At 43.4% G+C, this 14,529-nt stretch overlaps 1 protein-coding gene across 8 annotated transcripts in view; it reads right to left on the bottom strand.

Moving 5' to 3' along the window:
* The window catches only part of RERE (arginine-glutamic acid dipeptide repeats), a 498,077-nt gene that overhangs the window by 315,205 nt on the left and 168,343 nt on the right, over positions 1 to 14,529 (bottom strand). For 3 of the 8 annotated variants that reach the window (XM_073603025.1, XM_073603032.1, XM_073603033.1), the window contains exon 1: positions 9,282 to 9,637. The exons of 3 other annotated variants lie outside the window; for them this stretch is intronic. The gene's annotated coding sequence lies outside the window, so the exon portion shown is untranslated. Of the gene's footprint in view, positions 1 to 9,274; positions 9,639 to 14,529 lie in introns of those variants that run through there. 2 more of the 8 variants (XM_073603031.1, XM_073603027.1) reach the window with 2 other exon arrangements.

Genomic DNA, 14,529 nt, shown 5'->3' with positions numbered 1-14,529 from the left:
GTAGCGGTTCATCTGAATTTTTCAAAGGGCTTTTAGCCTGCAGCAATCTTCTGGGTGCCATGCCCAGCGTCTTCCATTATGCATAGGAACCCCTGGGGGTTGCTCGCTCATCACTGTTGCCAGTTGCCAAACTCCTCGTCTCTGATTGGGTGTTGGAGTTGCAAGATAGTGAGGTCACAATCTCCACCTCATCCAAAGAATTCAAGGTATTTATTAAAAAAACACAAGGTGCCCTGTGTAAGGAGGCAGGGCTGTGGATACTAAGTTCAAGAAAGGGAGGGTAACCCCAGGAAGTCGCACATCTATGGTGTCCTACTGCAATGAATGGAGTGGCAACCTCAGCCTCGACTCTGACCAGGCCACGCCTCCAACATGTTTCATATCCGCTCTTCGGAGCTTAGTCCCGTCCTCCCTATCGAGCCTGAGAGGCCCACACACTTTTCCCAGGTCCCTGTGGATACTATGTAGAGGGGAAGCCATTCAGCACTGGACCCAGAATATGGCCTTGGTCCCATGAGGTGTACTATATCGTACGCCTGTGCAGGGCCATGTTTACCTGCACAGGGATGCACAGGTGTTCTATGCATCCCCAATGAATTGAATGGTTCCACCCACTGTCCTGAAAATAAGAAATAATCCTCCCATTTTGGTAATAAAAAATGGAATAAGTGAATATCTTCAGTTCAAATGGCTTTACTACGCACAGATTTGAGCGGAAGGCTTTTTAATACCTTTAGTCCCTTCATGTAACCTTTATTGTTATACGGTCTTGTTTGTGGAGCTCAAACTGATAAAATAAAATTCTGGCACGTTGCCATGGTTTACTACATTTGTGTAAGTTAATTTGCCTTCTGGACAGGCATATCCTTGAATGGCTGATTATCGAACGTGCTAGGAGAGAAAGGATCCATTCATACCAGCCGCTGCATTAGAAACGCAGTGCCTGGTGTGCATTGTGGTACCAACATTCCTGATGTGCTGATCTCAGCGTATTCACAACGTTTACCATCCCACCAATCCTTGTGTGAAACTACCCAAAAAGTTTGTCTGGTCCATATAAGCCAATCAGCTTTTCTCTTTTTTTTTTTTTTTTTTTTTACAGTCCAGGCTTAAACTGGATATCAAAGGTTACAATAGCGAGAATGGAATCTTTCCTTTCAGACCATTAGCCCCGATGTATCCATTGAGAAATACCAGAGATATCATCTGGAAGCATTGCATACGTTGCTGGACTACAGCTGGCACAAGACGTAATTTACAGCACATTAACCAGCACATTGATCTATTTTTATCTAAGCTATAGGGACTATTCAGCACTCTGATACAAACACACACTTTCAGCAGAGAGCAGAACTGACTTTCCTCCCTCCCTGAAATCACACATCCTACCTTGAGATTTTATGTTATGTGCCAAGATATAATTCATGAGGTAATATTGACCTTCCAGCTTGGAAGAAGCTGTACACTGGTTGAAGACATATTGATTAATACACTATTACAGGCTGTAAAAGCCTATGGAACGTGTCAAGCGTGCAAGCAATGTATCATAGAATATTATGTACAAAGTGCAGACAAGAGAATGACAGACTACAAGGAAAAGAGAATGTGATCATAGCAAACCAAAGGCTTAACACCGGAGAGCCAGCCGACTAAAATCCAACTGTCACGCATCAACTTGATTTGATGAGACAAAGAGCCAATAAACACAAAGCAAATACAGAGGAGTATATATACATATACTGTATACAGACACACATACATATATACAGGGCGTCAACAAAAAACAAGGCTGGAGGTGCAGTTCTGATTGTCCAGAGCACTGCACTGGAAATATGAAAATAAATGTACCATCTACCAGCAATTCTAGTCAGTTTACCATGGACCTGTAAACAAATGTAATTTCATATGCATCGTCAGGGCTCATATCAGCATTACCAAATACCCTTATGGAGGTAAAAAATAATAAAGTGTGTAAGTAAATCCCCCTCCTCCCCCACCAGGAACACAAATGTGCTGCTCTGATCTCTCCCAGGTTTCCCCCTGCATAAACAAAGAGGGCATTGCTTTTGGTTACCAGGCACCTTTGTGGCCATTTAACATGATTAGAGACTGTAGTGTATTGTTTTCTAGCCAACAGGTGTTACTGATGCTATAAAAGAGGTTCAGAACATACCATTGTTCCCTACGTATAACATATAGCTTAGTTGATTTCTGTGAACAAGTCATCTTTCAGCATAGCTGAGGAGCGATGCATTGCTTTGCATATGAAAAGGAGATCAGAGCTCCCCCTGCAGGCTGGATAAAAGACTACAAAAATATTCTGCTACATTCTATATTTAGTGGAGTAAAAAAAAAAAAATGTTTCTTAGTCTAGACATCAATAGTGTACAAATCCATTATATATTCCCCTTGAGACATACAGCTGTATAGGGGTGTGTGTTTGTTTTTTTTTTTTTAAGTATTTTTACCTCCTGAAGGGATGTCAGAGAAGCAAAGGGGTAAGGAATATCTTAATAACATCGACTCAGTGACTTGCTAGTTCAAAAGTGAAAAGATAAAACCAGGCTAGGACAAGAGCTGGGGAGGAAGGGAGGACATAAGCACATAATAACAATTGTCTATAGCTTATTGGAATTATAAAAGACAGGCGCACTTTATTCATAATTCAACTCAACAGTGTCCAAGGAAGATTACAGATACACATTTGCCCTGAAACCTGATTCAAATTGATGTATTCAGCTTCAAATCACAGCAGTTTATTGAGCGGCAATAGCTGATGCACCACTTTCAACAGCCACAAGGAAGGCAGGAAAAATGGTGTAATACTAGGCTGTTTTATTGTGAAGGCAGATCAAATAACATTTCATGTGCTGCCTGCCAAGCCTGTTGGCCAAAATGCAGTGAGAACTCGAGTGCTCGGAGCTGAAGAGCAGATTTCAGTATTACAGAGAGTAAACCCTGGAGGCCAAGGATGGCAATAACTGTGACAGTTTGGTTAATCTTTGCCTTTTACCACAATCATTTCCCTACCAAGACACTAACTGCTAAACAACAGTTATTTCCTTTCAAGGTAAAGCTCAGAACACCAGGGTGCAGGATGTAAATACCTATATAAAAAACACATAGTGCTTGTACCCACATCTGATTATCGGTGGACAAATGTAGTCACCCACATGAGCAGGCTTATTCACACCATGTGCAGGGAGTGACCTGCATTAATCTGCACAGATCAACACAGGCTCACAGCTAGGGGACTTACATTCATTTCAATGAGCCCTATTCACACAACACTGCCTGGAGGTGGGAAGGTGGGCTGCAGTGCCTTTAGTAAAAAAAAAAAAAAAAAAAAAAAAGAAAGAAAAAAGGATTAAAAAAAAAAAAAGGTAAACAGTACCTTGCATTTTAACCACACACTAAAATGGTCTCATGTAACATGTGGGCTAGTGTGAACGATCCCTTCAAACACTAAAGAGGATTGCAAGACATTGCGATCTGCAAAAATACACTCCGTTATACACAAATACATAAACTGATCATCACTGAATGATTAGTGTGCACCTGGTATAGTCTGAATTCTGCTTAGCTGCTCCTCCTGCCAGAGGTTTAAAATACAAGGAAGGCTCTAATAGGCTTCAAAATAGGGTTTGCTCCGGACACGCACAAAAAAAAAAAACAAACACTCGGAGCCCACCCATGTGCGTTAGAATAGTGAATGAATATTCGCTATTCTAACACTGAATCGCCTCTCCGCCAATCAGGAAGTGCGGGTGTGAGACGCGTTTCCGGATTGGCTGAAAGGAGAAGCGTTCTGATTGGCCACTGAGGAGGGGGGAGGAGACTGTAGCTGCCGAGCAGGGAAAGGATATGCCGGTCTGTGATGCCCGTGGAGGAAAGCCAGGGAAGCTGCCTGTGGCTGAGGTAAGTGCACTGACCAAGCGGCCCGGACCAACCCGACAGGGGAGCGGGGCTTGGGGGTGTTGGCAGGTGCACTCTTTGCCGCCCCCCCCCCCCCCCCAAAAAAAATTACCACCAGCCGCCACTGCATGTTATTACAAGTTAACCACAGTGAGCCTCACCAGCCAAACTGGGAAATGACACCGGGACATCAGAGGAAGCATTAGATCACTGTTTACAGAACTGGCTGTATTAGATGGGAGATATGGCCATTTAAAGCCGGCTTTGATCTTTGGATGGCTGTAATAGAGAAAACCCCCCTGGCAGTCTTATAAAAGCTGAACTAAACTCGCACTCAATCAACAATTATTCCTATGCCACTAGCATTCGTAAATAGACGTTAAGGTATTTACTTTTTTGTTTTAGGTTTCTTTGGTTACTTGTTGGTTTCTGGCCTAGGCCAAAATTATGTCAATAGGTCCCACAAGTCTTCAGGCAAATTTTTTCTCTTTCATCAAGCGGAGGGTAGGTAGGGCTTTCTCAGCTAAGCACACCCTCCTGCCTGCATGCCTGAGCTAAGGGCAGATTAATTCCAGGAAGTAAATGCTACATGAATCATCTGCCCTTACTAAAGATGGCCACAGCTAGAAATGCTAGGGGTAGTTTTAAGGTGATTTATCAACCAAATAAAGCTACACAGTTTATGATTCTGAGTTTTGTTCCACTTTAATTAGGGAATTGCAAAGATTCAGTAACGATATACACACCTAACAGACAAGTTACTGGAGCCCAGATCACTGAGGGCTCATTTACACTGCTGCGTGTTTAATCCATGCTTAATGCACTAAAATGCATACCTCCAAATTCTTCACAATAAAAACAGCCTCTGTTCCCATCTCAGTGTTGCAGTGCATTTTAAAAAATACAACACATCAATTTATTTATTTTTTTGCACAGAAGTCAATAGCAATGCATCAAATGGATACAACATGAATTTTATTGCACTGGCAACATCCATTAACAAGCATTTGTCAATGGCTGTTAACCATATGCACTCTAAGTCGAAAATGTGCATCAAAGTGCATGTCAATGCTCAAAGGAACAAATACTGATAGATCACAACACAACTGCCTAACCGTACAAAAAAAACTCAAAAACACACCTCCACACACATAGATCTAAATGGGCCATGAAAGATTGTTTTATGCCATTATAGAAAAAAATAATGTTCATTGTGTGTGTCAAGTTCAACTACATACACATCAAAAATTTTGGCAAACAGCGGAATCTTACCTACTTCTGTTCTATAGGTATTGATCTAAGCCTAGCCAGCTCTTACGAAAACGGACTTTAAATAACTATAAGTCTTTCAACAGAGAAGCTGTAGCCTCTGCACCCATTTGAAAAGTATCCAAGATTAGACTTTTATTGCAGGTGATGCCTGTAATTTGACTGTAAGCTCTGTGAAGACAAGTCAAGAGAACAAGTACACGCCATTTTGCTCATGAAAGTAAAATTTCCTTCAATAATCCTAAATAAAAATTTATTGGCTACAGGAAAAAAAAACTCCTAAAGAGCCTCCACCCTACCCTTCAAGATGCAAACACAATAAGAGGACTAAGCAAACCTCTCCAACGCCTTTCAGAACAGACACTTCAAAGTCACAAGTGGGAGCAAAGCATTATGGGAGATGCAAGGCAAACAGAGAGCCACTAGCAAACCTCTGCTGTGATTTCACCACAAAACCTGACATCACATTCCAATTAAAAGGAGAAAGGGGAATTTAACATTGAAATATAACGTGGTACCTCAAACCTGAACTGGCAAGTCCAGTATTATTATTAGATTGGCTACAAAATGTGAAACCAGCAGGGAAAACATACCGCGCTCACTACCGCTAAAAGACCCTGAGCGATCACAGGAAACAGAACGCTTCGGAATTTGGACACAGTAACTTTTTATAGGTTAACATAAATATTATAATAAAGAGAGCAGCATATGAGCAATCTGGAAACACTTTACATACATCAGTAGTTCTGGAACATACATAATCTTTCTATCAATCATTAAGGGCTTAAATCCTGTTAAACAGTTAAAGCTGAACTCCAGGATACTTCTCAACTATAACCACAATTTCCTGCCCCATGAACATTTTAAAAACGTGATTAAAAAAAAAAAATAATAAACCTTCTAAATTTCTCAGAAATATCTCTGTATAGCCTGTGACATCATCACTAGGTTTAAAAAAGCGCAGCTTGACCGGGCACCCAGAGGAGGTACCAAAGCTATAACATCTCCGCTTATTGTGTGCTGCCGCTCAACCAAACTACCATTCCCACGATGAAGTGAGAGTTGGGACTGTGGATAGTTCATTTGTCCAATAATAAGGCTGCCTGGCCTGTCAATCAAATATGCAGCTAAAGTGAGCGAGTCAGACCGCTGTTGGTACTAATACTACCGGGGTAAGTTACAAGACTAGTGACCCAAAGAAGGCATGGAAACAGCACCTCCGGTCCATCAACCAGGATATTAGATACATAGAGTCCTGGAAATGCCTGAAAATTACTTTTTTGCATTCTGACTTAGAAATGGAGGAGAGAAATTTCTATCTCAAAAGGTGGCTCCACTGCCTTGCAGGATGCCCCATGGAGCCCCCCTCGCCATGCACACTTGAGCCTGTGATAGGGCCTGCATGCACTTTACCTGTTTAAGGGCACACACACATGGGTGCATTAGGGGCACATAACATACAGGTCTAGAATATTTCCATTCCAGGGAAGCACAGGTGCGGTGTACAGCTGTCCAGAGACATGAACGGTTGTGTGCAAGTATATGCCATTTCCAGTACTCATGCATACATCCACATGTAGCGTACAAACATAATCCCTGAAAGCAGACATTGCACATACTATACACAGTTTTATGTGGGTACAGGTGTATACCTGCTCACTGCTATTCAGGTCTAGAGCGGCAAGGATGTGGAATTCTCTTCCACAAGCAGTGGAATCAGCAGGGAGCGGCGATAGGTTAAAAACTATTAGATGGGCACCTTATCGATCACAACACTCCAAAGACATGCTGGTAGGTTAATTGGCTTCTGTCCAAAACTGGCCCTAGTGTATGAATGTGAGTTGGGGACCTTGGATTGTGGGCTCCTTGAGGGTAGGGACCGATGTGAGTGTTCGATGTATGTGGAGCGCTACGTAAAATTGACGGCGCTATATGGGTACCTTAAATAAATAATATAATAGATGAGCATCTTAATGAGACATAATGTACAGGGATAGGGACAATTGTAGACACTCACACAGGTTGAACTGGATGGACTGGTGTCTTTATCCAACCTTACTATGTAACAACATAGAGGGGTATAAGATATACTAGTGACAAAACACATACATCATAGGTTGAACTGGTGTCTTTTTTTTAACCTCACCAACTATGTAACTATATAACTATGTCTAGGGGTGGGGGGCAGCTGGGCTTCATTTGCACAGAAAAAAAAAAAGGCAGAATTTTATGTTGTACACCCCTAATGCACATATGTTCACGAGCCCTTATGGAGAGGAGAGACTTATGTACAGCTAAGGTTGGCAGGCCTGGGAAGAGGGTGCAAATGTATTCTGATATCAGTTGTGAAGAGGGACAGAGCACTGCTGACATCAGTGGTCATGTGACATCCTCTCTGATGAGCAACTGACAAAGTAAGAGATTGGGAATTAAAAAAAAAAAAAAATAGTAGATGCTGTGGGTTTCCTTGATGGAAGCAAATAGAAAAAAAAAAGGACAAGCATTTAACGCTACTTTGAGGTAGTAAAAGCCTTTACATAAAATGTTAAAATAAAAAAATAAAAATCTGCCTGGAATCAGTTTTAAGTTACCACAAAAAAAAAAAAAAAAAGAAGAAGAAGATTTATGAGAATGCAAGCAGCTTAAACACTTTATGACTGTCAAGTGCCATCAGCCCTGGACAGGCATCTCTTAGCAGTTAGGAAGGATGTGATAAATATGGACAGGCGGTTTCCAAGCTGCACTCTGCATTTCCAATCCACCCCCAGCCTAGAAAACACGAGGCTGAAAAGCCAAGCAGACATTACACTGTGCTGTGAATGAGTGAAGCCACATGTGTTCCAGAGGATAGAAAAGCACCAGGCTGAAAGGGAGGAAAAAAAAAAAAAAAAATCCTAGCTGGTTTTCTCAGCAAATAGAAAGTGGTCGGGCCAGTCTGTCACTGCAGCTGAGAACATGGTTTGAGTAAACATTACAGACTAACACCAAATACTGCTCCAATTAAACATGAAAGGCATTCCAGGATCCACTCCTGCACTCCAAGCATTAGAAGAGGGGAAGAGAGGACAGCGTTAGGCACACACAGCAGACTGAAGTCCAAGGCTCTGTACTCACAAGGCAGGGACCCCGGCCAAAAACACAACCTCTCTGCCCACAGCCCATTGTTGGCTCTGCCCTGTGTGCGTGTTTACAGCAGGTAGAGCAATGGATTAGAGGAGCACAGCCTCCACCACACATAGAAAAGCAGCTTTCAGCCCCCCAACAGGGGTTTTTAACCCTTCGCTGTAAACAAGGATCCAAGGACATGCCTGACCAAATCAGTATATGACCCCCCCAATGAAAATATCCACATAGCCAATCAAAATGAAGGAGAGAGCAGAGGGCAGGCTCCATCCACCCCACAACAAGATCACATTTAGAGGTAAATTGCCAGCAACTTGAACTGACCACACCGGACTCTCATTTCCCATGGACTCCATAAGCCAGATCTCCTTGCTGGCTCTAATCCAGGGTGCTCTGGAGTCTCACCCCTGCTGTTGCATTCTGAAAATAAAATTAAATCCTTCAGGGAGCGGGGGTTTCTTGTGATGGCCACAACAGAAGACCACAAAACACCTTCGCTGGCCATACAGGAACCAATCTGATTGTTGGAGATTTTGTAGTAATTTACGGATCCTTTTTCCACCACTTTCAGGGTGACATTCGGATCTTTAGGGGAGGGTGTTAGACATGAAGATGGTGAAATGATCACTTTGGTTTTTTTACTTCCTCTGATAAACTTCTGACACTGAATGTGACCCGACCAACGCCGTGACCACGATTACCACTGGCGCTGTGCCCATCGATCGTCTCCAGAATCTGATTGGCTGAGGCGATCGGTCAGATGTGTGTGTGGCCAGCATGAGACGGTGGTGGGCGATACAAGTCGGTGAAAGCGCTCAACCAAGATCAGATCAGATCTCTATATATAAAAAAAAACACCCCCCATGAAGTGCCCCCCTCCCAGGCCCCATACAAGTGGTGATGAAGTGGGGGGGGGGCGCTGCCTGGTGTCCTGCAGACCCCCATAGATGGATGGGGAGGAGCTCACCACTTGCCTGTGATACGAGCCTCGTCCAGCCTGTGAAGTGGAGCCCTGGAGTCCTGGAGCTGCGGCCAGGCCCTGGCTGCTCCCCATGGGTTGGAAGTGTAGAGATCCCGGAGAGAAGGAGACAGATCCGGAGGAGATTCCTCAACAAAGGCGGATCGGCACTCACGGCGGCGGAAGGTGATCCCGGTCCCCGATCAGCAGCGCTGCCCTTCCGCCTCTTGTCCCCACATGCACGCCGCTCCGGCTCCCCTCCTCCTCCACCTCTTCAGCTGTTCAGCAGACACTTCCACATGCCCGATCCAGACTCTGTACAGCAGACAGCCGGGGGGAGGGGACAGCCCCGTGCAGCCCTCCCTCTCCTCTACTAACCACATACATCGGGAGGAGGGAAGACCCGGACTGGATCCAACCCAACTCTTCTCTCCCCCCCTCTCCTGTGATCAATGGTATCCCCCGACAGCCTGATCACTAAAAACACGGGGGTGGGGGGGCAGGACTCTCCCCCAGACACGGAGAGTCATCAACTCTTCCCAAACACATCCCACTGTGAAGGACAATTATTGATGATCATTTTTTTTATTACAGGTATTTTTATAGTGCCAGCCATTTACACAGAGCTATTGTACATTCACATCAGCCTCTGCCCTCAAGGAGCTTACAATCTAATGTCCCTAAGGCTCCATTCACACCTCGGCGTTCTGGATCACGAGCAGAATCGCCTCAATTCTGCCCGCAAGTACAGAATCGGAACGGCACGCGTTTGCGATACCATTATTTCTTAATGGCACCCCAAACACGGTGCGATTTTGCCTGGATTGTCGAACAACATGTTGTGGTACAATTGCGGAAAAACGCAGCCGCAAACGCTCTTGGCTCTGTGACAAGATTTGGTATATGCCCTTCTTTTTTGTAGCGAAGGGGGGCCCATTCAAATCAATGGGGCCGCTCACAAAAGAAAAAAAAAAGGAATAACAAAAAAAAATTTGTTAAAAAGCGGCTGCAGTTTGCTTAGGTGTGAATGGAGCCTAACTCAAATTCATACATTTAGACAGGAGCATGACTTTAGAGTGTGGGAGGAAACCGGAGTACCCAGGGAAAACCCATGTAGGCACAGGGAGAACATGCAAACTCCAGGCAGGTTGGGATTCACACCGACAACCCTAGTGCTGCTAGGCGGAAGAGCTAACCACTGCACTGCCTATTTAAAGAGGTTGTAAACTCTTCTAAAAAAAATCTGCAAGACAAAGGCATAATGAGCTAGTATGCATCATTATGAAACACCTTAGAGCGAAGCCCCTGCAGTGGCGCCCGCTCACCTCCTTCTGGGTTCGCGGGCTCCGGCGTTGTGAACAGCCGGAGCCGCAATGACGTCACTTGTGCGGGAGCCGCCGTTCACGCCACAGAGCTTGCAAGAAGCAATACCCGTGACCATTCCTTGAGAGCGCATGCGCCAGTTATTTCACTGACTGCATGTAATGTAAATATCTCCTAAACAGTGTCTACAGAGGAAGTTTACTTCCTCTTTGAGCTGGCCACACACCAGTAGATTTTTTAACAATAAATGTCCTTCAAATGTGATTAAAATTTCCTATAGCAATTGATTTTGGAGTGAACTGACTTTACTGAACGAAAACCACATTCACTGTTAGACCCCTTCCACGCTGGGGCACTTCGCAGGCACTATAACGCTAAAAATAGCGCCTGCAAAACGCCCTGAAAGAGCCGCTGCTGTCTCTCCAATGTGAAAGCCCCGAGGACTTTCACACTGGAGCGATGCGCTAGCAGGACGGTTAAAAAAAGTCCTGCTAGCAGCATCTTTGGAGCAGTGAAGGAGCGGTGTATACGCCGCTCCTGCCCATTGAAATCAATGGAGCAGCACGGCTATACCACCGGCATAACGCTACTGCAGCAGTGCTTTGCAGTGGTTTTAACCCTTTCTCGGCCGCTAGTGAGGGGTAAAAGTGCCCCGCTAGCGGCTGAATAGCACCGCAAAATTGACGGTAAAGCACCACTAAAAATAGCAGCACTTTACAGCTGACGCACCCACCGCCCCAGTGTGAAAGGGGCCTTAGAGTCGTTCATTCAAGAAAAACGTTCCATCCTGCTCCTTCCAATTCTATCAAAGTTAAAAGATATGCTGATGGAGAAAGTGCCCACATCCCCAAGTTAGACAAGCTACAAAGAAATCCCTCTGGCGGCACTTTTCAGGGCAAATGTTCCAAAATAATCAAATGTTAAATATAAAAAATATATGTTTAATTGGAAATTATTAAAACTGGAGATTAAAAATATATAATTAAAAAGCTACAATTGATGCAGGTACAGTATGGGTGGTTATATGTGTTTGAATTATTGTGTACCATACTGCACCTGCATCAATTGTAGTTTAACTATATAATTTTGAATCTCCCGATTTAATCATTTCCAATAAAACATATTTTTTTTATATTTAACATTTGATTATTATGGAGCATTTGCCCTTAAAAGTTCCACCAAAGGGATTTTTGTAGCTCTTCCAATTTCTATCCGGCAGACAACCAATCACTCTATGGTATCTACCATTCTCTAGGTTGTGCAGCAGTGAAATGCGCACCAATCTTCTTCCCAGATTGGCTGATAGGTTAATGAGGGGTCACTGACAGAAGACAGCAACATAGCTCAGGAGGCATGCTTGCCTTAAGACATCACCTATGAAATTGCTTCCAAGGTTGGAGCATGCCAAGCAGAACTTTCAGATGAGGGGAAAAGTCGCACAAGAAGTCAGTTTTGTTTGGATGGTATCTGGAAATTAGGACGGTGGAACCAGATTGTAGAGAGCATTACATTTAATTTGAATTACCCAAATAATGAAAAGCCATTCATGGGACTGAAAGAGGTGAGCAGCATTGGAGAAAACAGCTTGTAGCCGATTCAAGAACTTGTCATAATTGGACTTTAGTGCTGCCAGTTTTAGAAGACCAAAAGACCATAATAGTTGATGGCAGGGGATAATGAGAGTGTGCACTAGAATTTTAGTTGTATCATGCCAGAGGAAAGAACAAATAACATGGAGATAACATGAGGCGTGTAAGTAAATAACAAATTCACACAAGAAAATCAGAGTCTATACTTTATAGTCTAAAGTATTATCCTATTCCAAGAAGCTTGGGGAGCCGGGGTTACTGGAGTGCTGTAAGTAGTAATTAATGTATAGGTGTAGAGCAAGATGGGGGAAATCATAATACACGGCTACTGTAAGCTATTTATGATAACATCCCTTTCTTAACATGGCACTAAAATAACTCGGGATCAATAACTCTAATGACCTTATATCCAAGGCATCCCAAAGCCTTGAGCACTGGAGTACAACATCACATTAATACAAGATGACTACTTAGTGAAATGGTTTACAATTCAGCAACATTGAAAAAAAATACATACTAGGTAATAAACTATCCTGGCATATAAAAAAAGATACAAGAGCCTGCAGATCTATCCAACATGACCCGATCACCCAGGACTTTATGTCCTATATCCCCACAGATTGAATCTATATTATTCTAGCAAGAGCAAGGCAAACAATCACAGTGGTATAGTACACAAGAAGTTTTGATTTTGGCTTGAGAATAATTGAATCCTCAGATTTTTTTTTTCCATCTATACTGCAGTACACTTCATAAAACCAGTCTCTACACCAGCTTCTCTCAACCTTTTTAACACAGTGATCATTGGGAAGAACCCCCTCCTCCTTACAGTTAGCTAAAAGATCGATGTCACTGGTTACTTTCATGGGATGTAGAAATTGCTAATTGCTCAAAGAACCCCTAGCAATGTTAGGAGGAACCCGAGATATCCAGAGAGCCCTGGCTGACAAAGGCTGCTCTTCACAAACTGAAAATGAGATGGCCATAAACTAGAATAGAGCTTTCTGTCCAGGCCAGAATGCTGCAAAGCCATCTTTTGCTATTATGTATATAAATCCATTTGTATAATGAAGACAGTATCATCATCATTCCACCAAAATTAGGAAGGCGTCCTTTATCTCTCCCTTTGTATGGGGTACATGGAACTGCAAAGATTTTCTTCCCACAAAAAACAGGAATTACAGAACTGTGTACAGGAATCTATCCAGATGTGTAAAGATTTCAAATCACTGCTGCTCAATGAAAGCACTGTGACAAAATCCAAAAGCATTACAGAAAATGAATGCCACTTGAGACCCACAAGTAAACTGAAAAGCAGCTAGAAATGAAGGTGACACAATTTGCTGTGCAGACGCTTTCTAATGGATTGGGCAACAAAATCTGTTAGAAAAGCCGTGCAGCAAGAAATGTTGCAATAGAGCACTACAGTATATCCAAATGGGAATTATTGTAGCTGTTTAGACGTGGTGCAAATCGTGGTCCTTTTCTTATATAGGGGATCGCTGTTTGGACCTAGTCTTATTAAGGTGGCCAAATATTGCGCATGGCCTTGTAGGACAACAATCCTGACATACAGTGTTTCGTCACATATGGCGACCCATCACATTTGGCTACCTGTTGGACTGTGCATGCACGACGCCACCAAATGCGTTCCAACACTGTGGCGATCTGCACTTGCGCAGAATTTTGTGGCTACACCCGAGTCCAGGTCCAAGCCTCACCATCCAAGTGGACATAGAGTTAGATTATAATTATGCAGAGCGAAGCAAGGCCGTGCCCGAAGTGTGGTGAGCGAAGACAGCCTGCGAGGGGCCCTGTGGCAAAGTGGTCTTACAACAGTGTTGGAACGCATATGGCAGCGTCGCGCATGCGCACTCCAGCAGGTGGCAAAATGTGATGGGTAGCCGAATGTAACGAAACAACGGCAAGGACTCCCACTGACAATTTTCACTAAGGCATCAATCACCAGGGATGAAAGATGTAAAAGTACTGTATTCTCAGTTCCCTATGAAGTTTAGTCTTTTAGCTCAGGTGCACTATATTCACATTAGTCTGATTTAGCCACTCAGTGAACCATCAAAACTGTTAAAGTAGAACTACAGGCAAAACTTTTTCTTTTCATTTTAAATAGAGTAAGGGAGTGTTATAACCCCTGTAAGGTTTATTATTGCCACCTATGTCACATTGGGGAGATTTACCTTCAGTTCCTATCACATAGCCAAACATGAAGTGAGAAGAAATCCCTGCAAATTAAGAGAATTTCTTGGGGACCCCCAGGTCACCAGAACTAGTGTCCCCATTGGAAGATTTCCCCTCTTACTTTTCTGGGGACAACCCAACATTTGGGATTTT

This window comes from Aquarana catesbeiana, linkage group LG10 (genome assembly GCF_042186555.1).
Source record: "Aquarana catesbeiana isolate 2022-GZ linkage group LG10, ASM4218655v1, whole genome shotgun sequence".
Lineage (NCBI taxonomy): Eukaryota > Metazoa > Chordata > Amphibia > Anura > Ranidae > Aquarana > Aquarana catesbeiana.
The sequence above is the reverse complement of the archived record's forward strand: the minus strand, read 5'-3'. Positions and strand labels throughout refer to the sequence as shown.